The following is a 27886-nucleotide window of genomic DNA, read 5'->3' on the forward strand; positions in this document are numbered from 1 at the left end:
AGAATAGAAGCCCAGAGTTAGGTGTTGCTGGTATTGGTTCTATTGCTCAGTGGTATTGTAAAGGATTTAGGCTCTTCCCGGTTTTCCAATCTGCTAGCAGCATGTTGGCTTTTCATCAAAATGTTTTTTATGGTTGCAAGGTGGGTGCCATAGCTTCAGACATCACGACCATGTTCAAGGCAGAAAGAAGAGGGATGGGGCAGAAACAGCAGCCTCTCCTTTCATGCCTCTCCCTTTAACAGGAAACAGAAGCTTTTCCCAGAAACCCCTCAGCAGATTTCCCTCTCACCTATTTGGTCAGAACTGTGTCACATGACCACTCCTAGTTACAAAAGAATTTGACAAAACAAGTATTTGGCTTTCTAGCTTCTAGAACGAGAGCTATCAGTGGTGAAGAGGTTAAGAATGGCTTTTGAGTTTGCCTGCAGTGCCTGCCATGCTAGAGATAATCACTGTTAACATTTTAAGGTTTATCCTTCTAGTCTGTGTTGCTATATTTCTCTCTCTCTGTATTTATAAGACCCATGCCCCTATAGATATGACCCCTGGGATCATGTTTGTACTAATCTTGGTACTGATTCCAGTTCTGATTTCTCTCTCACAGGGTTAAAGCTCTTTCTTGCTTTCAAATACGCTATGAAGCAACATTTGAGGACAGCAGGTGCCGGCAGGAGCTGACGCTGAAATCTTCTCTTCATGGCTTAATGTGGAATTGCAGATCTCACCAGCCCCAGGACTCTCTGGGTGATTCAGAGCACTGATGGGTGGGGCGCTCTTCCCACGTTCCATGCGCTGGTGAGAAACAAGACTTTCTGTTCCAGATTACCATTTTATCTTCTATGTTCTGCAGCCCTTTGAATTTCCAGAGTTTTGAGGAAATAATAGATCCTAGTGCAATGGCATGACCAAGAACATCTGGCTACCGTTTTGTTTTCTCCTAAGTTCTTTGGCGTGTGGCTGCAAGCCTGCCTCTCCAGCGCCTGTCACAGAGTATGGAAACGGCTTCAGGAAATGGCTTGTCTTCTGACCGACTGGCTTACCCTTTAACAAAGACTCCTCCTGCCTGTAAAGAAATGGCCAGTAAGACTGTAACGAGAGCCCCAGGGGATAAACAAAGCTCACTGACATGGACGCTACTTTGGCACAAACACTTAAAAGAGTTATGTTGGTAAGCAGGAGCGGTCGATGGAGCAGAATTCCAGCGTTTCACAGAGAGTTGAAGGACTTGATGACAAAGCCTTGGGAAATATTTTGGTTTCCTGGAACCTTTCAGGGAACCAACATCTCCCTTCCTTCCAGGAACTGTTTTGTGACTTGGCTAGGATTCACACTGCTCGCAAAGTTATCACCATCCTGCCTTGCTCTTCGTCCCCCATAAAGTGTTGAGTGCCAAGGAGAGAAGAAGGAAAATTTAAAATGTACATATCCTCCCTTCCATGGCCACTCTCCAGCCTACCTCCTCAAAGTGTGGTCCGTGGACCAGAAGCATCAGCATCCCTTTGTTGGATAAACAGGATCTCAGGCCCCACTCCAGTTCTGCTGAACCAGAACCTGAGGTTTAATGAGATCCCCGGGAGGTTTTTGTTGTGCGTGAGTGAATGCTCCAGAATATTCTTCTGTTTTCCATGCTGATAGCAGAGCTTGTTTTTAAAACTAGAAAGGAAAACATATTCTTAGCTTTAGGACTTTGCATCTGCCATTCTCTCTTCCTAGGACACCTTTCCTCAAAATTGGACTAATTTCTACCCTCTCTTTGAGTCTCAGCTTAGTCGTCACTTCCACCAGGAAGCACTCTTTAGATCTCTTCAAGTAGGATTAGATGTCACCTCTGCGTGTCCTCTAAGGCTTCATGCTTTCTAGCTCTGTATTATAATTTCTTTTCTTCTTGAGTGTCTCCAATTAGATTCTGAGCTCCATAAGTGCAGGGAAGTATAGTCAGTGGATTCTTCATAAATATTTTGAATGAAAGCGTGACTGAATGGTTACTCTCCATTTTGAAGATGAGGAAACTGAGGCTCAGAGAGGTTAAGTAACTTTCCCATCATTACACAGCTGTAGCGGGCTGAGCTGGGCTTTGAACTCTTGACCAGAGAGCTCCTCTTCCAGGCCACTAGTCCTTCTCCTTCTCTTTCTTTGACCCTAGGAATTCTTAGTTTGGGGATACAGAGAAAAGACTATTTACTTTGAGTCAACTTATCATTTAGGATTCAGTTCGCTCGGTAATGATCCTGTGTTGAACAATTTGATCACAACATTAAACTTGATTGATGGAGGCTCAGTCTTTGTTATTTGTGGCAGCCACAATTTGGGAGGGGGGCTGACACATGTTTACAAACAAGAGTTCATTTATGATAGGTTGGTCTTCAATGCCTGGCTTGTCCAGAGGGTTCAATATAGAGGTGACAATTCTAAGGGATATTGAAGCAAGAGAAGGCATGATTTTTACTCATTGCCAATTGTGGCAGGTTAATTGCATCAATGCCTTCAAGAATGGTTTCCATGCCTCCACACCCCTTCCCTGTAACTTTGTAACCCTTCCTTCTCTGACTCTGGCTTGGCCTTGAGAGTTTATTTGGCCAACGGAATGTTAGCAAGCATGACTCAGAGGTTTCAAAATTGGGTGTGCATCCCTTCTTGCCCTTTGCATGATTTGTCTTGCTCGCTCTTGCACCCCTGCCTCCGCCATAAGAACGTGCCCAGTCTAACCTGCTGGAGGGATGTGAGAAACATATGGAGGAGAGTTAAGTCATCCCGTTACACCAGCTGAGGCTGTCCTTAATCAGCCACCTAACCAACTTGTAGCTGACTGCAGTCGCATCAGTGAGCCAAGTCAAGATCAGCAGACCTGCCCACCCAACCCATCAACTCAGGAGCAACAATCAGGTATCATTATTTTAGGGCACTGAGTTTCAGGAGTGGTTTGTTATGAAGTGTGATTTGTGGCAATTGCTAACTGATACAGCAGCCAATGGATTGTCAACATTTTGCATTTGATTGCAACAATTTGGAATATACAAAGAGGAGGATTTGCATCTATATTTCCTCTTAGCTATCAAGGTCTATAAATCTATAATGCTTGAATAAAGTTCTTTCTGACAGAAGACTTGCACAAGGCATTGTCTATCTCTATTACAGTGTTACATGTTGGTTTAAAATGCAATCGTGTTAAGGAACTCTATGTTTCTAAGGTAAGTGAAAGCTGTAACCTCCACAATAAGGATCTTTCTTACTATAAACATCAAGCTATGCTTGGTACGTTCCTTTACCCCCATGGCCTCATATGCCTCCCTTAGAGACAGAAAAGACACTTAGAATAAAAACTGCATGGTTCTCAAATCCCATAAATATAAAGTGAAATAACTCTGTCCTCTTATAATCCAAATAATTTATGGTGTCCAAAAAAAGACAGAATCCATTCATTCAAGAAATATTTATTGACCACCTAAAATGTACTTTTCCTTCCTAAACCATTAAACATCATTGAAAAAAAATTAAAAAATTGAAAAGCAAGGATATTAGAACATAAAATATTATTTTAAATTTAAATATTTTATTTTTCCCCAAACCAGAATTTATTAAAATTTGACTTTCGTGATTTTAATGGAAGAAAACTCATCAATAATTTTTCAAAATCAATTTCTAAAAAATTAACCATTAAAAGTACATTGAAAAAGTATATGTAGGGGCTCACATTTTTCCTTTTGTATCAGGTTCCATTATGACCCCAGCATAGCACTGTCAGATCTTGGATTTGGATATTTTGCTTATCATGGATTTTTCTTGCATTGATTTTGATATTTTTAAAAATTGCATTTACATGGTATTTATCTTGATTACTTAGTTTTTTTGATGCACACTTAAATTTTGTGCCTGAGACGAGTGCTTCCCTCCCCTCACCCCAGTGCTGGCCCTGATCGTGATCTTTTGTTTTACAGAGGAAGATTCTCCCTGAGCTAGCAACTGCTGCCAATCTTCCTTGTTTTGTATGTGAGCTGCCACCACAGCATGACCACTGACAGACGAGTGGTGTAGGTCTGTACCCAGGAACCGAACCAAGGCCACCGAAACAGAGCATGCGGAACTTAACCACTAGGCCACTGGGGCGGGCCCTGGTCAGGATTTTTGGGGGGCAGATTCATACTGGTTTTTCAGGAAGTGGGACAACATCCTTGGCACCCCTTGCTTAAAAACACTTGAGTATTAATAATGCTGTATTAGTCACACCTGTCTACATGGAAAGAGAAAACCATAACATAGTGCCAGATGTCTCATGGCTACACAGAAAGTTATCTTCAGGGTGACATAGAACAAGTATGCCCATGTTATTTTAAAACCTTTATTTTTCCCACTTGTCGTATTGTGAACATCTTTTCAACTCATTGAACCTCTTAGAACTTCATTTTTTTCCTCGAGAGCTGCATGGTATACATGCGTCATAATGTATTTAGCCTGTGTTTGCATCATTTCCAACTTTTTAGTACTATAAACTATACTGTAATAAACATCTTTGAGCTAAATTTTGAGCACTCTTCTAGTTAAATGCTTTTAAAATTAGTAGTAGGTTATCAGTGAGAGGAAGCTTATGTCTTCCTTAATGTCTGGTTGAAGAAAAACATTAGTAACTGCACACATCTATCAAACTTTCACAAACTGTCCAAAAGTAAATCATTAGAAATATAGTAATTTGAAGTTTACTTAAGCTCTACTCATAGAAAATCTTTCCATCCTCAGTTCTAAGTCATCTGGTTGCCTCCCTGCCTTAACATTTCTGTTCTGTTGTGCCTAAAGTTATCAATCTTTTATTTGTGATACTCAGCATGTTGGATTATAATCAGATGCTCATGTGTTTTTGTGCCCCTCTATCCTATGAGTTCCTTGTCATTTATCTCTGCACGCTTATGACCCAACAGAAGATTAGGTTCACGGATTGGATCAATAATGTTTGTTTAATGAATGCATCAAGGAAAGAGTGTGTCAATCTACCACACAGCAACAGGACACTGTTCTCTATTCTGCCTCCTGAAGGACACCTGATTTTACAGATAATGTCATGCTCTTGCAGAGTCACCCAAAGACCCTTTTTTTTAATATGCCTTAATTTTATCTATTTATTTATTTTTCCCCCACAGCCCCAGTAGATAGTTGTATGTCATAGCTGCACATCCTTCTAGTTGCTGTATGTGGGGCGTGGCCTCAGCATGGCCGGAGAAGCGGTGCACGCCCGGGGTCCGAACCCGGGCCGCCAGCAGCGGAGCACGAGCACTTAACCACTAAGCCACAGGGCCGGCCCAAGACCCTTTTGTTTAAGTTTCCAATAACAATATGTCTGTGCTAATTCCATTATGAACACTGCTATTTCTAAAACGACAATAAGCAACTTAGGTCAGCTTCCCTAAAAGCAGAGCCTGAGACAGGGATTTTGGTGCCCATGATCTTTGAGGGAGTGCTCTGAGAAGAGAGAAAGTACGGGAAGAAGAAGGAGCAGAGCAAGGCTGTGGTCTCAGCTGGAACCTACTTGCAGCCTGACCTCACTGTGAGCCCTGGGGCATGAATTGTACCTCAGCGTTGGTCCCATTTTGAGGCACAGGGACCAGCCTGTTTTGTCCCTGTGTCAGTTAATTATTGGCTGCGTGCTGCCCCCATGGTGGTGGGAAGATGTATAACAGCTCCCCTTTGGCTGAGGCCAATTTTCTGGAGAAGGGGACAGCTGGCCCAAAAAGGGGACTAGGGAGAGCCACCAACAATATTGACTATTTCGCCCCATCCTCGTGACCACCAAATATGAAAAAGTCAGTTGTATCAATAATTCAGATACTTGCTTGAAGCTCATTGTAATGAGATTTCGAACTGCATTAAAACAACTTGTTTCAAGTGATGCTGCAAACTTCTTAGGCCTTCCAGTAAAACCTTCCTCTTACTAAAGATCTTAAAGATTATTTACTGTTACCATTTGGCTTTATTGAGTCTAGAATGCAATGGTTTTTATATTTCCAAATATACCTCTAATAAAGTACTTCCATCTTTAAAAAATATGAAAAGTGTCAGAAAGAGACATTTCTAATTCTTATCTTGGGAGGGGGCATACCTTCTATTTGAAATCCTATAATGTACAACACCCAATAGTACTTGCCATTACTCCCTGAACATTATATCGCTTTATTATCGATATTTAATCTTTGTCATGTCCCACTTCTGTGACCCTACTTCATGGGTAATTCCCAGCTTTAATAAAAGTATCCACTGTATGTGCAATTTGAAACTCTCAAGCTGCGTCTGCCAGTGCTACAGATATCGGCTGGCTCAATTTGCTTGTCTAGCTTTTGACCATGGGATCTCAGACTGTCTTCCTTCCTCTTCCCTATTTCTCATAAAAATCCCTCTTTGGGAGTTTGTGGGTTTTGCTGAAGTAGCATCTGGTCTCTGCTCCCCATCTTCCTCTACTCTGACCTCCTTGTCAAAGTCCCTCATATGCCTTCCCCAAGTTTCTGCCCAGCTCAGCACAGCGATATTTGCTTGTGGCCAGGTCAAGCCCACAGAGTGCCGAGAGTCATCCTGACCTGTGCCGGAAGAAGCAGGTTCTCTCCCCAGCTTGGGGCTGCCATTGTCTCCCGAGCTTGAAAGCAGCTGCCCTTGGGCATGGAATCACTTTTGACTCATAAACACCATGGCACCATCTCTCATTCTATCCCTTCACTTGAGGGGCCACCAAATAACCACTTAGGTCTGCTGGACACATGGACATTCTCCACCCTTCTGTCTTCTCTCTCTTTTCCTTCCAGTGGAATCTTCTCAAAACCTCCATGCATATCGACTCATGCAGGCAGGTGTTTTGGAGGCGTTATAAGGGTGTATCTCAATCACTTCCAGAAGCATCTAAATTCTACCTCTGGTCCAGCCCAAACACCCTGTGACAGACAGCTGAGAAAACCCAGGAGGCTTGGAGATGTTAAGGAATTGTCACGATGTCATTTATTCATCCTCTGAATATTTATGAAGTATCTATTGTCTAGAAACTGGGGCTATGATACTAAACAAGACATACATTGTCTTTCCTTTCATGGAACTTACATTCTAATGGTGGGGGGAGACTCAATAAACAAGTAAATAGATATTAAAGTGAGCTGGATGTCTTCCATTGACCCCTCCAAATCCATCCAGTTGTCTGCCTGGAATGCTAACATCTTTGGAGTATGACAATGGACTTTCTTGACCTCTGCCTTTCAGTTGGTTTTGGCCAGTGGGAAACACCAATAGGATATCAGAAAAATGGAGGAGAGAGAGGTCAGAGTATTTATTCTCTTAGCTCCTTCCCTGTGAGTCACCATGAGCTGTCTGTCCCTTGAATGAAGACCACAGCTCCAAGATGTGGTGCACCAAATCTTATCAATTACAATTTCTTATCCTTGTCCATTCTGATATTGTCTTAATAGCATTACATGCAGTTCCTAAACATCTTCAGCCTATCCTGTGATTTTATTTCCACATAGAATAAAAAGAAAGCTTAGAAAGCTTCAGTTAGGACATTTGCAGAATTAACATCCATACTTTTTGTATGAATTACATCATGTTGTGCCCTCCCCACCAGCATTTTGCATGATCGCCACAGAGATAAAAAAAAAAAGCCAATGTTGTCTGGATTTTATGAAAAATGTTCATCAAAATCCCTGGGTAACGGATATGATTTTGCCAAAACCCAAACTGATCAACTAGGTTCCCTGTTTAAACCCGTATGGGACCAGTAATTTATTTGTTATTTTTTAATAAAAGTCACATAACATAAAATTCACCATTTTAGCCATTTTAAATTAATATCCAGTGGCTTTTAGAACACACAAAATGTTGTGCAACCATCACCCTGTGGGGCCATGTTTTAAAGCATCTCAGGTACCAAGCACACTTGGCATGAGAGGTTTCTTTGAAACAAAAGTGACAGTATATTCTAAGGGCAAGATTCAGTTGATTTCCAGTGAGCCGGGTGAGAAAGAACGTTTGTATGAGCCACTAACCAGGACCACGTTGGCATCAAGTCTAGGCTGCCGTTCTGATGGGGCAGAAATACTGGGCTCTACTTGATACTTGTGTCCTGTTCTTTGCAGGGCAGAACACCTTCACCTTATTTCCAGCCAATCCTCCTAACCAAATATCACTGCTTCAAGGCGTGGGAAGTTTGCTGAGAAACAATTGTGTTCAAACGATAGGCAAAGGAGGAAGTGGCTTTTGTGTTTTGTGCTTCAAACTCATATATTGGCAAAGGGTGACGTTTCCTTCTTTTCTTGAAATGTGGCTTCCTCTTCTGTGACAGTGAATAAGAAAGATTTGGCTTCTGGTTAGAATGAGTAGAGCCCTTATAGTGCCAGGGTGTACGTTAGCTGGCAACTTGTCGAGAAGCGCCTGCCCAGCCAAACGGATTAAATGAAGAGGGTTTAAAGAAGATACAATTTATATAAGTGTGCGCAGGTAGAATAGGTTCTGAATCCAATGCCACAGCATGAGGTGGGGGGGTTTCCCCACACATTCAAGCAATTCTCTGACACCATCTGTGTGTTCTACAATGCATCTCAATTGTGACACTATCTACCCAGAGATAGCGTCAGATCCCATAGGTTAATGGCTCAGTCCCACAAGACTGCCTCCCCTCCTACTTCAGAAGCCAGTCGAAAGCCTAGATTGTCACTTGTGCTTCTGACTGACCGGCTATAGATTGGAGGTTCCCATGACCCCCTCCTCAAGTCCCATTAATTTGCTAGGGTGGCTCATGGAACTCAGAGAAACATTTTACTTACTAGATTACTGGTTTATTATGAAAGGATGTAACTCAGGAATAGCCAGATGGAAGAGATGCATAGGGCAAGGTATGGAGACGGGGCTTGGAGCTTCCATGCCCTCTCCAGGTGTGCCACTTCCCAAATTTCCATGTCTTCACCAACCTGGAAGCTCTCCGAACCCACCTTTTTGTATTTTTCTAGAGGCTTCCTTGCATAAGCATTGATTGATTGGATTGATTAAATTATTTGCCATTGGTGATTGAACTCAATCTCCATCCCCTCTCCCCTCCCTGGATATCAGGGGGTGGGACTGAAAATTCCAAATCTCTAATCTCTTGGCTGGCTCCACTGGCAACCAGCCCCCCTTAGGTGCTCTCCAAAAGTCACCTCATTAGCATAAACCCACTTATGCTGGAATGGGGCTTGTTATGAATAACAGGTCACCCATTTCACCTTTATGGCTCAGGAACTGAGGAGGAGAGACCAAATACAACAAAAGATGCTCCCATGGCTCCTATTGCTCAGGAAATTCCAAGGGTCTTAGGATCTTTGTGCCAGAAACAGGATGAAGACCAAATACATATTTTTTATTATAAATCACAACATCACAGCAGGGCTAAGAGAAACCAACAGAGGATGGTGGGACACCCTGGGAGTAGCAATATGAGGGATCGCTTATCATTCCTTGGATTAAAGGAGATACCCTTTGATCCAAGGGGATGGAGCAGTTACAGGAACCTGGAAAGGGGCTTAGCCTGTGACAGAAGAATTGAACCACTGCCCAAATGTGCAGTCTCTGCAGGGAAGGGGGAGTTTCTTCATCTCTCTCTTCTCTAGCCCTCTTCTCTCCTTCCACGGCTACCATTTTCAAACTCATTTGGAAGAAAGAGCACAAGAGTGGGCTGATAATACAATCCATACAGGACAACCTACCAGCGCACAGAGCAGAGTAGAGAGGGATGGAGAGCAGATTCTTTCCCAGTTGCCCAAAGTGAATTGTTATAAACTTGTTAAAATTTGAGAGGCAGCCACACCCCATTGAATTTTTTTCCTCCTCCTTCCTCCCATTGAGATAAAATGAGTACATGAGGAAGGGCTGTCTGCTTTGGCTGAAGCAGAGGCAACTCCTTCTGGTTATACCAGGAACACGACTGTCTCTTCCAGGCCGAATTTTTCCCACCACGAGTCCATTGTTTAAGGAAACCAACATTCCCTCTCTTTCATGGGTCTGGTTTCCCCAAGAACACAGTGAACCATCCCCTCTCCCTGTGCTGCATCACCATAAACCCACACCCAGAACATAAGCACCAGGTTAAAACACCACCAGATCCTGAATTCAGTCACTGCTGAGACACTCCCATCAATGTTGTCATTCAATGGTGACTCCTGAGGACACCTTTCCCCTGAGACCCACTCCCAGCCTGTCCTCAGCTTCTTACAGTAACACTGAGATTTCCTCAGAGTCCTCCCAACTTGGGCAAGAAACATTCTGAAATGTTCTCTGTATTAATGTTCAGGGACTGGGGACATTGGTAGATGTAATTTGAGTGTGTATGTGCAGTAGTTTCTACGCAGGTATTCTACTCTTCAGACACAGATAAAATAGTGTGGCTACTCAATGCACCAAGAAAATGGATAACTGATCACATTTTTTCATGATGTGAAGTCTTTAGAGAGTAAATGTCATGCTTAGGAGCACAGACTATGGAGCTAACTCCTCACGTCCAAATTCCAGCTCAATCCCTTACTAGATATTTGTATTGACAGAGTTATTTGCCTTATTGGTGCCTCAGTTTCTTCATTTCTCAGTTGGCAATAATGATCAGCATACCTACTTTGTAGGTTTATGGAGAGTATTAAAGGAGTTAATGTTTGAAAAATGCTTGGAACACCTAGTGTATTCCCAGTGCTGTACCTATATATTAGAAATAAAATTTAGAAATTCTTCTGACACTGCCTGTGAGCCCCAGAGGGTGAGACTGTTGCCTGGATGTATGTAGAAAGCACTCCATGACATACGATGAATAAATGAGTGAACAACATTGGCAAATGCATTACCAATGTCACCTATGTCACCCTACAGGCATTCCCAAGCCGAACCACACGCAGACATTCCTGCTCTGTCCTGCATCACATTCCCTGGAGGAATCACTGGGGCTTCTTGGACCCTGGTAACCATGCCCACTAAAGGTTCTTTTCTGTAAGCAAAGTCCAGTCTTTGTCCAATTGCTGCAGCTCACAGGGTCTGCACTCTGATCCTTGTCTTCACTCGAGGGAGAAGTGCCATCCCCAGAGCTGAGCACACGCAGAGCCTGAGCCTTGGAGAAAATGTTTCCCTGACCCTGGGGTAGGTAGAAGAGTGCAGGGACAGAGTGGGATTTGGGGAAAATCCTCCAGGTGTTGTCAGAAGGGATGGAGGCAGGGGATGTGTCAGCAAGGACTGGTCAGGGTGGTGGGCCTCGGTGGTTAAATAGTAGGGAGGGCTGGGAAGTTTCGTAGGTTCTAGCATAATACAATCAATATGACGGTCATGAAATCAGAATCAGCCTAATTTAGGGGAAATTAACCCAATGTCAGCTGTTCCCTGACTCTCTAATCCAGTAGTGACTTATAATAAGGGTATTTGTGTTCTATCATCTCCTTTTCACTGATTGGCTAGAGTAATTATTCTTTACATAGCCTGTCTATTTTTACATAGTAAAGAAAAAGTGAGTTTTAAAACAACCCTCCTTGGAAAAGTCTCCCTAACATATTGAATTAATAACAGAAGCCATGACAGGAAATTCACCACATATCTTGAGCTTTAGTCTCTGGTTTTAGATCTTCCTAACTGGTAAATTACCTTGACTTCTGCCTTCTTTCTTGAGATTAGTCCACTAAGGACTAAGTAGGAGTGCAACCTCATGCCATGTGAGAAGTGGTGGGACTCTAGGAAGAGGTTTGTTTCATTCTATCAGTGTGTCTGTGTGTGTGTGTGTGTGTGTGTGTGTGTGTGTGTGTGTGTATGACAGTTTTTGCTGCATCTTGCAGTGTGGGCCAGTGTAGACTCCATTTCTAGGGAAAAAATTTCCCGAACCACTTTCTCTGGACTTTATTTTCACTGATGGCTTCATCGGCACTGTCCAATAGCAACATTAAGCACACTCTATTATAGAATTTAAATATTTTTTTTAGTAGCCACATTTTAAAAAAGGAAAGCGAACAGGTGAAACTAATTTTAATGGTATATTTTAACCCACTATAACCAAGATATCATCAATGTGGGTGCAGTCTATACAAAACTAATAATGAGAGAGTTTACATTTTTTTCCTGGGTTTCATAAATCCAGTGTGTACTTCCCACTTACAGCACAATCTCCATTTGTAAGTTGAGTTTTTTCAGACATACGTTCTCTGTACTGAGATTTAATGTTCACAGTTGTCAAATAAGCGTCACTAGGAGTGGGGTGGATGATAATTTCACTACTGATTTAAGCTCTAATGGAGCTATGAACACCAACTGGTCAATGGGTTAATCAAATGAATAGTCATATAGTACAGAAGACTGGTATGATTTGGGATTTAGAAAAAGACTGGGGACCGTGTGTCCTGACAGGGGGCACCAGGGATTTTGTTGTTGAGAGTGACAAGGACAAGAAGAGAATAAAGTCATACTCATAAGTGTCTGACAACATAGGGGAGAAGAAATGACCTGCCGTAGTCCTGAGTTTTGACCTCAAGCTTTCTGTTCTGGACCCAAATCTCTTTGATGATGTCCCAGGACACAGGTCAGATTAATCCCCACAGGGAGAGAGGGAGTGTAGAAGCACAAGGCATCTGACATAATTGTCCTGGGAAGGCAGGTTTCCCTGCCAGACTATAACTCTGATCCACTTTCACAATTTATTTTTATAGGGTAAGAGGAAAAGAAGTATGATGGTCAAATCATCACAGAGAAAGTGACATGATTGTGGAAACCAATCCAAACCAAAGCCTGGTTTGAGCATCTCCATCCCTTTGAGGATGTCCAGTTACATATTCAAGAGGCCAGTTACTAGAATCACATCCTATCCTGCCAATGAGATCAGATGCCATCAATGGGAGGAAACCTTGGAGCAGCCCCAACAACTCTGCTGGCAGAAGAGACTGCAAGGTCTCCAGGCCTGCAGAGTACAGGAGAACTGTTAAGTCCTTTGGACCTTGCCAAAGCCCTGCCGAAACTTGCACCTAGTTGCACAGGTGCATCCCTGCCAGGTGTGCTCACAGGTGGTCTGAACTCCAGTCCCATGCCCACCCCTGCCTAGTCTTCAGATTCGGCAGAGATGATCCCAGGAGCTGGTCTGTACATCCCACAGCTCCTTTGCAAACAACTTCTGGTGACTGAGGAGGATATCAGGACACAGGAAGGGAAAGTGAAGATGGCAAGAGACACACTGGCGGTAGCACTGATGCAGACAGACTCGCTAGCGAGGCAGGGAGAGTGAGGGGCCAAGAAGGACGTCCCGACAAACACGATGAAGAAAAGAGAAGACGGCGCAGATGACATGCAGCTCACACTACATTAATGCCTCTGCAGGGGTCCTGATGTCTTCTTGCTTTAAGCTCTTGAAACTTTAATATATACCAATAGTTTTCTTTTCTTTGATTCCTTTGCATGACAGAGAAGATACAGACAGTGATCCTTCGGAGGTGAGAGATTGGGTTTAAGTGAAGAGAGAAAGGAGATCTTTCCTTCTCACTTTGTTCTCTCATTTTCCTTTCCTGAGTGTCATGTACTTGTATTTTAAGATCAACAGAGAGTTATCACAGTCAGGGGATTCTTTAGAGTTTTGCCCTCACAGTCACAGAGAAAGCATACCTAGTCCAAATGGATTGTCCTTTTTGCGTAATATTGCAACAGATTCCAACATAGTATTTCACTAAAGAGCTGTTATATCTGTCTTCTCAAAAAAGACACCTACTTCTGGGTCTCTATTTTTCTGGTATTTGTTGCATGTTGAATCACAGTTCCATATAATGAAATACTGGATTTTCCCTGTTTTTAGATTTATATGCATTGGAAATTTGATTCATGAAAATTGATGTCCCATTGCGGTATCATGCTGTCAGGAGAACGACTGTTTTCAGCATCACAAGTCTCACAATTAGGCAGTGTGTTGGGATTTGTCTATTTGCCTGATCGAGCATGTTGCACTCTTCAAATCCTCTTTATCATTACTTACTTTTACCCCACAGATTTATCAGTTTCTGAGAGCAATGTGTTAAACAATAATAGAGTATCTTAGTATTTATATCTTCCCTAAAAATGAGTTATTTTTTAGGTAAATCTTCTCTCCTCTATTCTTCCATGGGTAATCATCTGGAATTTTGGTTCGAATGTGTTTTTAATGTCTTGTTTTAAAACTAATACTAAATTAGACAGACTGTTTTTTCCTTTCCTCGTGACTCCTGTTTTGTTTCCCTGGGTTCACATTTCTTCTTCCTGATGCACATTCTTTACCGGTTCTTTCACTGCAGGCCTGTGGGAGGTCAACTTTGAGTCTGTTTGTAGGTCAGATAACGTCTTTCTTTCTTTGACACATAGTTTGAATAGGTGTTTAATTTAGCTTTGGAGTAATTTTTTTCCTTCTTTGTCAAGTTATTTAATATTTCTGAGCCTCCATATCTTTAGCTTAAAATGGGAATAAAACCCTAAAAATGGTGACTGTAACTGAGATAATACACGCAGAGCTTGCCAGTCATGTTGCTTAGCAGAAATTAAATAGTCAATAACGGTAACTATTATTAATCATTAGAATGATATTATTATAATAATGTAATATATCATAATAATATATTTAATGTATAATTATTATTATACATTAATTTATAACTATAATGTACAGTGTATAACGTATAATGTATGCAATGTATAATAATAATATATTAATATTATTAATCATGATAATCTTCAGAGTGTGCATTCTCAGAGAATCACTGCTTAAGACTGAGAATGTGAAGCTCACACACAAAAAGTCTGAGAGAGTGGCATGACTGTGAATTTAATTCTCAGCCCTTGGGTATGTTCAGCTGTGGTCGTCTGCACAGTGTGCACAGATAATGTAATCTGTTCCCACAGACCCACGGCAGAACAGCGCAGCCTGCCTCATGCCTGGATGCTCTGGGCTGCTTGTTGTCGGGGCCAATGCTGTGAGGCTAGTTGGACTCTGTACAGAGAAAGATGAAAAAAGACTCTTTCTTTTCCCTCAGATTTCCTCCCCGCCCCCCCCGAGTTTTATTCACTTTTACATCCAGAGCAGATACTCTCTTCCCAGAGCCTTGGTGTTACTCTGGGATTCAGGGTCTCCAGACACCTAGTCATTTCAGCTCCCAAGGCCCAAGGTGACTGCAGAGTCATGTCTCACCCATTCCTCTCATCTTGGCCTGTTTCCCGTCATGGAGGACCCATGAGTGGGGAGAGGAGCCATCGAGGGAGATTGATCTGGAAGTCCTGGTGAATCTGAGCTTCAGAGAATGAAGCAGAAAAGGGGAACGTGAGACTGCCAGTGCTTCAGTGGGGGAGGAATATGGAGGAACCGAGAGGGGTGTGATGGCTGCACAGAGTCAAGGGGAGGGAGGGATGTTCCAAAGTTTCCTAATAGGGAAAACTTGCACTGAAGTGGGGGGTTCGATTTTACATGATGGCAATGTCTGTGCTGGTTTCACCAATTCTGGTGTCCCTGAGGGATAAACTGGTGTGACACCACAGGACAGAAGTTACGGTCACTTTCAGGACTTAAGGAAGTTGAAACCTTTCAGCTTAGTCCCCTGTGAGCCAGTCAGGGCCCAAGTCTAGAAAGGCTCGGAGCCTGTGTCCGTCCAATGTGGTTTCGTTCTGTTCCAGTCAAGCTGCTCCGGACCCCATCTGGGAAATGGGACCTCAGATCTAGTCAGATCTAGTCATCGCAGCTTCCGTAGGTCGCCAAGAGGCAGGTAATAGCCCAGGCGTCATCACTGGACCTCATAGTTGCCCTCCTTCTTCTGCCGGCAGACAAGTGACTTGTGAGGTGATGAGGGCGCATCAGAATGGTCCAGTCAGCTGCCCAGTATGGGAGACTCCAGGGGAAGGAGATGCCAAAGCCACAGAGACCCGAAGCCTCCTGTGTCTCTCTCTTCCTTTTGTCCACTTAAGTTTCACCCTCCGTCCTTCTTTTCCTTCCCTTTTCCCTCTTTCGGCTCTCTCTCCCTCTCTTTCCCCTACATGTTCTAGCTTAATTGAGGTATTAACGACATACAGTAAACTGCATATATTTAAAGTGAACAATTTGATACATTTTGATTATAACTTATTGAATCATCACCACAATCAAGAAAAGGAACGCCCATCCTCCCCAAATTTCCTCATGCTCATTTTAATTCCTCCTTCCCTGCCGTTTGCAAACACATTCTCATTCCCAGGCAACCAGTGATCCCGTATATGTCCCTATAGATTTTCCTGTATTTTCCAAGAATTTTTATAAATGGGATCATATACTATGTACTCATTTTTTACCGGCTTCATTCACTCAGCATAATTTTTCTGAGATTCATGCTTGTCATTGCATGTACTATGAATTCATTCCTATCCCCAACCCTTCCCTGGCAGCACTGTACACAAGCCCGAGCACTTTCCAGGTTGGCGTGAGATCCAATAGTACTGCTGCATCCCCAAAAGTAGGAATGCACCTTGGTGCAACTCTGGGAGGGGTTGGCGGCAGCCCTGGACCCGCACATGAATGCTTTCCTGGATGGCTGGAAAGCCCACCGTGCCACTGGAGTCCCAATGATCGGCCAATGCTCAGACCCGTGAAGAAGCCCCACCCACCAAGCACAGAGGCTGCCATGAGCATAAGAAAAGGCAGCAGCAGATACACGCGCACATGCAGATGCTTTCCCAGATGCACACACACCCATAGCAGTGCTGCGCTCTCACAACTGGGTACTTGCCTCCGTGTGGCGGGAGCTCTGAGCCCAGTGTGAATGCTTTCCCAGCTGGCTGGAACACCCACTGTACCCACACAACTTCCAGCATATGGGGGGGATCAGAAACACAGCTCATGCTTCCCCCACAGCAGTAGCAGGTGGAATCTGCGAACTGATACTACCACAAATACTCAGGCAAAAGATTACTTCATCAAACACCATAAGAAACTACAGTAACAATTCAGAGCAGAAGGAAATGACAAATCTCCAGAAACCAACCTTGAAGTCACAGAAATTTACAATCTAAATGACAGAGAATTCAAAATAACTGTCATAAAGAAACTCACCAAGTTACAGGAATGTTCAGACAGTTCGATGAACTCAGAAATAAAATTAATGAGGAAAAGGAATACTTCATCAAAGAGACTAAAACTATTAAAAAAAAACAAGCAGAAATTCTGGATATGAAGAACATAATTAGTGAGATAAAAAAGAATCTAGAATCCTTAAAAAATAGATCTGATATTATGGATGAAAGAATTAGTGATTTAGAGGATAGAAATATAGAAATGCTTCCAGTGGACAAGGAGAGAGAAGTCAGATTTTTTAAAAATGAAGGAATTCTTGGAGAAATATATGACTCAATTATAAAAGCAACATAAGAATTATACGTATTCTGGAGGGAGAAAAGAGGGAGAAAGGAGCAGAGAGCTTGTTCAAAGAAATAATAGCTGAGAACTTCCCAAACCTGGGCAAGAACCGGAGTTATAAATACATGAAGCCAACAGAATGCCTAATTACATCAATGCTAAAAGACCTTCTCCAAGGCATATAATAGTAAAATTGGCAAAAGCCAATGACAAAGAAAAAATATTAAGGGAAGCGAGACAGAAGAAAATAACCTACAAAGGAACCCCTATCAGGCTTTCAGTATATTTCTTGGCAGAAACTTTACAGGCAAGGAAAGAATGGAATGATATATTAAAAATAGTGAAAGACAGAAACTTTCATCCTAGAATACTCTATCCAGTGAAACGATCCTTATGATACAATGGAGAAATAAAAGTTTTCCCAGATAAACAAAGTCTGAGGGAGTTCATCGCCACTAGATCTCCTCTACAAGCAATGATCAAGAACGCCCTCATACCTGAAACAAAAAGAAGGCAAATGTCTACAAAGCTTTGAGCAAAGAGATAAATAGACAGACAAAATCAGAAAGCTACAGCTCTGTTTCACAATAGGGTAGCAAATACTTAATTATAACTTAAAAGAAGAAGGGAAGGGAAGCATCAAAAGTAACTATAAACACTTCAGCTTAGTCACAAACGCACAACACAAAAATGAATAACTTGTGACAACAATAACTCAGAAGGAGAAGAGGAAAGGGATGGAACCTGCTTAGACTAATGGAGACAAGAGGCTATCAGAAGATGGACTATCTCATCTATGAGATCTTCATACAAACCTCACAGTAACCATCAAACAAAAAATCAGAGCACAGCCATACATCATAAAAAAAGAGAAAACCTCCACAGACAACCCCCAAAATGAAATGGCAGTCAGAAACACAAAGGAAGAGAAACAATGGAAATATAGATTAGGTGGGATTAAGTCCTCATGTATCAATAATCACTCTAAATGTAAATCGATTGAATTCTCCAATCAACAGACACAGAGTTGTGGGGTGGATTAGAAAACAAGACCCAACAATATGCTGCCTCCAGGAAACACATCTCAGCTCTAAAAACAAACAGGCTCAGAATGAAGGGATGAGAGACAATACTCCAAGCAAATGGCAAATAAAAGAAAGTATGTGTTGCCATACTTATATCAGACAAAGCTGACTTCAAGATAAAAAAGTCTATGAGATACAAAGAGGGGCGACATATAATGATAAAGGGGACTTTCCACCAAGAGGACATAACACTTATAAAGATATATGCACCTAACACAGCAGCACAAAAGAATATATAGCAACTATTAATAGACCTAAAGGGAGAAATTAACAGCAACACAATAATAGCAGGGGACCTGAACAACCCACTTACATCCATGGATAAATCATGCAGAGAAAGACAACAAGTAAATAGTGGAATTAAGTGAAACATATGATCAGATGAACTTAATCGATATATATAAAGCATACCCTCCCAAAACAGCAGAATACACATTCTTCTTCAGTGCACATGGAACATTCTCAAAGATAGACCATATGTTGTGAAACAAGGCAAGCCTGAATAAATTTAAGATGGAAATCATATCAAGCTTCTTTTCTGACCACAATGCTATGACACTAGAAATCAACTACAAGAAAAAAGATGGGGAAGTCACAAATATGTGGAGACTAAAGAACACACGACTGAAGAACCATTGGATCAATGAACAAATCAAAGGAGAAATCAAAAAATACCTGAAGACAAATGAAAATGAAAAGACAACAAAACAACTCTTATGGGATGCAGCAAAAGCAGTTCTAAGAAGGAAATTCATAGCAATACAAGCGCACCTCAACAAACAAGAAAAATACCAAATAAGTAACCTTAAACTACACCTAACAGAACCAGAAAATGAAGAACAAGTGAAGACCAAAGTCAGCAGAATGAGGGAAATAATAAAAATTAGAGCAGAAATAAATGAAATAGAGACTAAAAAAAACAGTAGAAAGGATCAATGAAACAAAGAGCTGGTTCTTTGAGAAGATTGAAACAAAATTGACAGACCCTTAGCCAGACTCACTAAGAAAAAAAGAGAGAAGGCTCAAAGACATAAAATTAGAAATGAAAGAGGAGAAATTACAACAGATACCACAGAAATCCAAAGGACAATCAGAGAATACACTGAACAACTTACATGCCACCAATTTCAATAACCTAAAAGAAATAGATAAATTCTTTGATTCATACAACCTCCCAAAACTGAATCAAGAAGAAATAGAGAAAATGAACAGACCAATCACAAGTAAAGAGATCAAAATGGTCATCAAAAACCTCCCAAAAAACAAAAGTCCAGGACCAGATGGCTTCTCTGGAGAATTCTACCAAATATTCAAACAAGATTTAATACCTATGCTTCTCAAACTATTCCAAACAGTTGAAGAAGATGGAACACTTCCTAATTCATTCTATGAGGCCAACATCACCCTGACAGCAAAAGCAGGCAAGGACAGCACAAAGAAGGAATATTACAGGCCAAAATCACTGATGAACACAGATGCAAAAATCCTCAACTAAATATCAGCAAATCGAACACAGCAATATATTAAAAGGATCATATACCATGATCAAGTGGAAATTATACCAGGGATACCGGGATGGTTCAACATCCACAAATCAATCAATGTGACACACCACATTAAGAAAATGAGGAATAAAAATCACATGATCCTCTCCACAGATGCAGAGAAAGGATTTGACAAGATCCAACATCCATTTATGATAAAAACTCTCAATAAAATGGGTATAGAAGGAACGTACCTCAACACAGTAAAGGCCATATATTACAAACCCACAGCCAACATCATACTTAATGGTGAAAAATTTAAAGCCATTCCTCTGAGAACAGGAAGACAAAGGTGCCCACTCTCGCCACTCGCATTCAACATAGTACTGGAGGTTTTGGCCAGAGCAATAAGGCTGGAAAAAGAAATAAAAGGAATCCAAATTGGAAAGGAAGAAATGAAACTCTTGCTGTTTGCAGATGACATGATTGTAAATATAGAAAACCCTAAAGAATCCATCAGAAAACTATTAGAAATAATCAACAACTACAGCAAAGTTGCAGCGTACAAAATCAACTCACCCCAATCAGTTGCAAGTCTATACTCTAATAATGAACTAACAGATAGAGAACTCAAGAATACAGTCCCATTTACAACTGCAACAAAAAGAAAAAAGTGTCTAGGGATAAATTTAACCAAAGAGGTAAAAGACCTATACAATGAAAACTATAAGACATTATTAAAAGAAATCAATGATGACCTGAAGTAATGGGAAGATATTCCATGCACATGGATTGGAAGAATAAACACAGTTAAAATGTCCATATTACCTAAAGTAATCTACAGATTCAATGCAATCCCAATCAAAATCCCAATGACATTCTTCATAGTAATAGAACACAGAATCCTAAAATATGTGTGGAATAACAAAAGACCTCGAATAGCCAAAGCAATCCTGAGAAGAAAGAACAAAGCTGGAGGCATCACAATCCTAACTTGAAAATATATTACATAGCTATAGTAATCAAAATGGCATGGTACTGGCACACAAGCAGACTCATAGATCAATGGAACAGAACTGAAAGCCCAGAAAGAAAACCACACATCTGTGGTCAGTTAATCTCTGCCAAAGGAGCCAAGATCATACAATGGAGACAGGAAAGTCTCTTCAATAAATGCTGTTGGGAAAACTGGACAGCCACATGCAAAAGAATGAAAGTAGATCATTATCTTCCACCATACACCAAAATTAAAACGAATTGGATAAAAGACTTGAATCTAACACTTGAAACATAAAACTCCTAGAAGAAAATATACGCAGTACAGGATTTGACATTGGTCTTAGCAGCATCTTTTCCAATACCGTGTCTACTCAGGCAAGGGAAAGAAAAGAAAAAATATACAAATGGGACTACATGAGACTAAAAGGATTCTGCAAGGCAAAGGAAACGATGAATAAAACGAAAAGATAGGGCCGGCCCCGTGGCTTAGTGGTTAAGTGCGCGCTCTCTGCTACTGGCGGCCCAGGTTCGGTTCCCAGACGCACATAGACGCACCTCTTGTCCGGCCATGCTGAGGCCGCGTCCCACATACAGCAACTAGAAGGATCTGCAACTATGACATACGACCATCAACTGGGACTTTGGGGAAAAGAAAAAGGAGGAGAATTGGCAATAGATGTTAGTTCAGAGCCGGTCTTCCTCAGAAAAAAAGAGGAGGATTAGCACGGATGTTAGCTCAGGGCTGATCTTCCTCACAAAAACAAAAAAAAATGAAAAGACAACCCACCAACTGGGAGAAAATATTTGCAAATCATATAGCTGACAAGGGGTTATTCTCCAAAATATATAAACAACTCAAACAACCCAACAACAAAAAAAACAGATAATCCAATCTAAAAATGGGCAGAGGATATGAACAGACATTTTTCCAAAGAAGATATACAGAAGGCCAACAGACACATGAAAAGATGTATAACATCACTAATTATTAGGGATATTCAAATCAAAACTACAATGACAGATCACCTTACACCTGTCAGAATGGCTATAATTCCCAAGACAAAAAATAACAAATGTTGGAGAGGATAAGGAGAAAAGGGCACCCTCACACACTGCTGGTGGGAATGCAAACTGGTGCAGCCACCAGGGAAAATAGTATGGCGATTTCTCAAATAATTAAAAATAGAAATACCATACCTTTCAGCTATCCAACTACTGGGTATTTATCCAGAGAAATTGAAATCAACAATTCAAAGAGATTTATGCACCCCTGTGTTCACTGTGGCATTATTCACAATAGCCAAGACATGGAAGCAACCCAAGTGCCCTGCTACAGATGAATGGGTAAAGAAGATGTGGTATGTATTATATACAATGGAATACTACTCAGCCAGAAAAAACAAAAGACAAGATCATCCTGTTTGCAACAACCTGGATGGACCTTGAGGGTATGATGTTAAATGAAATAAGCCAGACAAAGACAAATATGCATGATTTCACTCATACGCAGAAGATAAACATACACAGGGATAAAGAGAACAGATTAGTGGTTACCAGAGGGGATGGGGGCTGGGGGTTGAGTGAAAGAGTTAAAGGGGCACATATGCATGGTGATGGATAAAAGTCAGACTACTTGTGGTGAGCACGATGCAGTCTATACAGAAATTCACAAATAATAATGAACACCTGAAATTACACAATGTTAACACCCTTTATAATTTCAATAAAATAATGAAAAAAAATAATTCATTCTTTTTTATGGTTGAATAGTATTCAATTGTGGGGATATACCACAATTTGTGTATCCGTTCACCAGTAGATGGACATTTGGGTTGTTTTCCGTTTTTGTCTACTATAAATTGGTTGTTATCAACATGTGTGTACAAGTCTGTGTATAGACATACGGGTTTATTTCCCTTGGATGGATTCCTAGGGGAGGAATGGCTGGGTAGACGTACGTAATTATTAAAGACGCATCCAAGCTATTTTTCACCAGCACTCGATGAGAGTTTCAGTGAATTGACATCTTCAACAACACTTGCTATAGTCAGTCTTTTTAATTTTAGCCATTCTCAAGTATGGTGGAATCTCATGATGACTGTCACTTACATTTCCCCAATGACTCATGTTGTGAAGGAGAAGGCAAGCCACACACAGACTGGGAGAAAACATCTGCAAAACATATCCCTAGAAAAGGACGTGTACTTATAATATATAAAGAGCTCTTACAACCCAATAGTAAGAAGACAATCAACACGTCATGGCTTACCAGCAGACAGCAGATCAGGCCTGTGATGAGCACCAGGATTCCCGCCAAGCAGATGAGGATGAGGGCCCAGAAGGGGAGGTCTGGGGAGACAAGTGCTGGGGTGAGCCACCTCCTGTCATCGCCCCAGGGCTCCTGCTGACCCCACTGTGCCTCAACCGTCCTTGACAAGGGTTGGCCAACTTTCCTCATCATCCAAAACCCTGTGCGCATGGTTCTCTTCGATGAGGCACAGCATCAAGATACTCGCCCCCTACCATGGGCTGGGGCTTCCTGCAGGTTTACTAGGCTTCTCAGTCGAGGTGTCATCTCTGTTGGCAGAATATTCTGGAAGTGAATGAAATGGAGAATGCATGTGAATGTGTTTCACTCTTTTTAATAAAACTTTTTAGACACAGAAAAATAAAGGGAGAGTCTCACAAACATCCATCATCTAATTTAACCATGTATATTCCATCCAATTAAAACAATATTTCATCAATGTATAAATTATTAACACTTGCCACCCTTGATTCATCCCATGTTTTCAATGAAATATTAAAGTCAAGTAAACATCATCATGTTTCACCCCATTTTACTTTCCATCTCTAAAAAGTGAGCACACTTTGCTACAAAATCCAAGACCATTATCACAGAACAAAAGTTTAATAAATTAAACCAAATTCATACCTCTGGGCACAGAGGACTGAATTTGGGGTGGACTATCTTATGACGGCCGGGGGGAGAATGGGTCATCACAGTTGGCAAGCCTATGGGATCTCTCTAAATTTGTAAATTCCCACTCAAAATTGTTCTTCCGTGCCTAGAAACACATTCATCCCCTTCTCCTTTATCTATCTGCTTAATATTCATTTTCTAGGATTAACCTACAATGTAATATCCTGCAGGAAGTCTTCTCTGATTTCCACCTGCAAGTATGAGTTTGTTCACATCAAATAATTGATAATTTTCAATTTTCTATTCTTGTTATTGCCAGCTACAACATAAACTCCAGGAGGGTAGGACACGCAGCACCCAATGGGCATGGGAGGAGGGGTGCAGGTCCCCCTACTTGTACCTCTACCCAGACAACCTCTTAGAGGAGTGCTGTCTGATATGGAGCAGCAACAAGTCTCTTTTTGAATTAAAATTAATTTTAGTTAAATAAAAGAAAAATTCTAGTACCTCAGTAACATTAAAAATCAGTAACAATAAAGACCAGTCACAATACCATCCTTCAAGCACTCAACAGCCACATGCAGCTATGCACTGGACAGCACAGATAGAACATTCCACCACTGCAGAAAGTTCTAGCGCATTGCTGCTCATCTAGAGCGGGACTTGCCAAACTATAGCCTGTGGACCAGAAACCACATCCACCCCCAAACCTGTAAGTCTGCTTCACACACAGCTGGAGGCCCTCACTGACCATCCGGCCAGTGGCTCTCAGTGCAGAGATGAGGAAACAAAAGTCCAGAAAGAGGAGGTGACTAGTTTGAGGTCACAGAGCTGTCTAGGAGAAGGTGAGGGCCTCCCATACTACACTGGTGTCCTTTTCTCTCTCTCAATGGTGGCTAAAGACTGGGGGACTATGCCACCTCCTGCCAGCCTGAGCAAGTTCAATGTTCTCTCAGCCCCAGGCCTCCAGAGTCCCCAGAAAGGCCTCACTTCCTTTCCCAATGAGCAGGGAGCCTTACCATCCCCAAGGACACTCTTCCTGTCCAGGGTCAAGTTCTGCAGCTGGGTACCATTCTGGGTCAGCCACAGGAATTCCTCATAGATGGCAACTCTGTCCAGTCTCTGTGCCAAGGCGGCAAGGTACACAGGGAGTCCACTCCAGTGTGGTTACTGTGGGGGACAGACCTGGAAGGGCACAAAGGATAATCAAGGGTGTCTGGAATTCTACCCTGAATCTAGATTCCCTGCTTCTGGGTCCTGTCCAAGAGAACTTTCTGCAATAATGTCAACATTTGTCTGCACTACCAAATACACTCATTATTAGCCTCATGTTGTTATCGAGCACTTAAAATGTGGCTAGTGCGTGTGAGTGAGGAACTGAATTTCTCATGTAATTTCATTTCAAGTAATTAATTTATAAATAAATAACTATAGGGAGAACATTTTTGAAACTTTGGAGTAAGGACTTCTGCAAATGCATAAAAACAATGAGAACACTGGTAAAAATGGTCAAAATCATCTTTTCAGAAGTCTAGAAATTAATCAAAGGCTTGTAAGAATCTGAGGAGGGTTTAGTGAAGACACACGGTGGAATCTTGATACAGGGAGCAAACTTTGTGGCACTATAACTTGCACTATTCCCATCCTGCTCTCACAACATCCTCCATGACTGTGAAAACCGTCAGTCTCAGAACCATGGTGGCTGAGACAACCCGCAGCACAGCAGCCATAGTGGGTGTGGAGCTCTGAAAAGACCCCTCCCCACCCAACTGCAACTAGCTGACCTGCCTGGCAGCTCCCCAAAAACGCCCCATGTTCAGGGCTTGTCGTTACTTGAGTCAGAGCTTGCCCAGGATGGAAAGTCTGTCCCCAAGGCACTTGCTAAAAACAATCAGGGCTAATTGTTTTCTATTGTAGTTGCCTGAGGGAGTGATACCAGGAGAGGCAGGCAAGAGGTGAGCCAACAACTTAGAAGAAAAATTGGGGGAATGAGATGTCCACAGGGGGCTTTGAAAAGCTCCAGTGTATTTGTGGCCCTCTAGAAGGCCACAAGGGCTCAGGGATGTGGCACGCCCAGGACAGACTTGAGAACGTCTGAATCTCTCACCTCTAGTTGGAGGGGTGACTTAATATCTGAAAACTGATTATGTAATACACCATATTAATAGAATAACCGCCAATACCACGTAATCTCGGCCATATACATAGAAAAGAATTTCACAGAATACAACACCTTTCATGCCTAAAAAACAAAACACTCAACAAATTAGGAATAGAAAGAAACTTTCTCAACCTATAAATAGCATCGATGAAAAACCCACGGTTAACACCATATTCAATGGTGAAAGACTGAAAATTTCCCCCTAAGACCAGGGACAAGACATTGATGTCTTCCCTCATCTGATATGTTAATCACAGGTACTAGAGGTTCTGATGAGGGCAATTAGGCAAGAAAAAGGAATAAAAGAAACCCAGATTGGAAGGGAAGAGGTAAAACTATTTGTTTTGCACAGGAGAAGATATTGTATATAGAAAAACCTAAAAAATACACCCCCCGACACACACACAATATGTGAATCGTATCCCAACAGGTGTATAAATAATTTAAATTGCCCCATGTGGTTAGTGGCTCCACTATTGGAGAGCACAGTTAGACTGCTGATATTTGTTGAAAGTCTCCAGAAGAGGAGGAGGAGGAGGATGCTGGAGGTTGGTGGCCCCAAATGTTAATGCTTTTCTCAACTCCCGAAAACCTATGGAAGGAGATGGTAGGATTAGCTGACAGGGATGTGGGGGAGACTGGGCACCATGTCAGTGACTTCCAGATCAAGGATATGTCACGGGAGCTCAGAGCCATCAGCCACCAACTCAGCCAATGCTTCCAATCTCCTCAACCTACACCACGTGAGTGACCAGGCAGGAGTGGAATATGTCTCACAGCTGGCTGCATCTGTAGAGCTTGGTGACCTAGAACAAACGCGAGGGAGAGTGGGTGAGATGGAGGTCTCCTGGGGATGCAGGGGGCCACTGGAGCCAGTGAAAGATCACAGATCTTGGGGCAAGGGAGACCTGACTTCAAATCCTGGCTCTGCCCCTAACACATTGTGTGATCTTAGGCACAATACTCCCCTTTCTGAGCTTCAGTTTACCCATGTGAGAAATGGGGAAGGCAGCTAGGACATCACCTCTGGAAACTGAGAGAACCCAGACACGCAGGGAAAGTGAAGGATTGAAACAACCAGGTAACAGACGTAAGTCAGGCGGAGGAATGAGGGTGCCTTCAGGGCAAGGAGAGACGGGACAGGGAGACCCCACCTGGTCCTGGGTGTCCCTCAGCAGGGCGGCGTACTCCGAGGATGTGGGCTCCGGGTTGCTGAGGTTCCAGCTGATGCTGCGGAAATGCAGCTGGTGTTCTCTCCGCATGCATAAATTACAGGGTGCAGAGCCTGGAGCCACCGAGAGAAAGAGCAGACACGTGGAGACTCTCAGCTCCCAGCACAGAGGCATGGAGGCCCACGGGGTCAGGGTGGTGGGTGCAGACAGCGTCCACACCGGTGGCTTCCCCATCCTTCTCAGGCCTGGGGAGAGAGGGACGTGGGGACTCTAGAGAGAGGTCCTGAAACCTCTGGGGTGGGGGCCAGAACAGGAAGGAGGAAATGGGAGGACAGGGGGGAGACAGAGAGGGGTGGTCACAAAAGTGGTCATTAGGGGCAAATGCTCAGGGGAGGGTCTTACCTGAGGGAGAACAGTCTGCAACTCAAGGAGAAGAGGCCCAGGCTGCTCTTCTTGAACAAGGATCCAGCTGGGGAGGAAGGAGGAGGAGGATGAGCAGGAGGGACAGGGGTTGGGGGAGGGGCTGGTTGGGATTTAACCCACCAGGAGCTGCTGGGACCAGGGTCTCCCCAGGCTCTGCAGGACCCTCTCAGTGGAGTGGAACGTGGCTGAGCCATTGCTCCTGTCTGATGAATACCAGAGGGTGGAGATGGGGAAGGTGACTATGAGGGTCTTCAGGTTGTGCCCCAGAGCTGCAAAACGAGAGGGAGAGCAACGGCCATCACTG

The 27886-nt window shown here is 42.5% G+C and overlaps 1 long non-coding RNA gene and 1 pseudogene across 1 annotated transcript; one reads left to right on the forward strand and one right to left on the reverse strand.

Annotated features, from left to right (window-relative positions):
• LOC131394240 (adhesion G protein-coupled receptor E1-like) overlaps nucleotides 1–27886 on the forward strand; it is a 737363-nt pseudogene that overhangs the window by 35122 nt on the left and 674355 nt on the right.
• On the reverse strand, nucleotides 23037–27210 carry LOC131394498 (uncharacterized). Its single transcript, XR_009216155.1, has 4 exons — nucleotides 27142–27210; nucleotides 24846–24996; nucleotides 23455–23496; nucleotides 23037–23252 (listed from the first exon to the last, which is right to left on the reverse strand). It is a non-coding gene; the product is annotated as an uncharacterized LOC131394498 (long non-coding RNA).

This window comes from Diceros bicornis, chromosome 30 (genome assembly GCF_020826845.1).
Source record: "Diceros bicornis minor isolate mBicDic1 chromosome 30, mDicBic1.mat.cur, whole genome shotgun sequence".
In the NCBI taxonomy this organism is placed as follows: domain Eukaryota; kingdom Metazoa; phylum Chordata; class Mammalia; order Perissodactyla; family Rhinocerotidae; genus Diceros; species Diceros bicornis.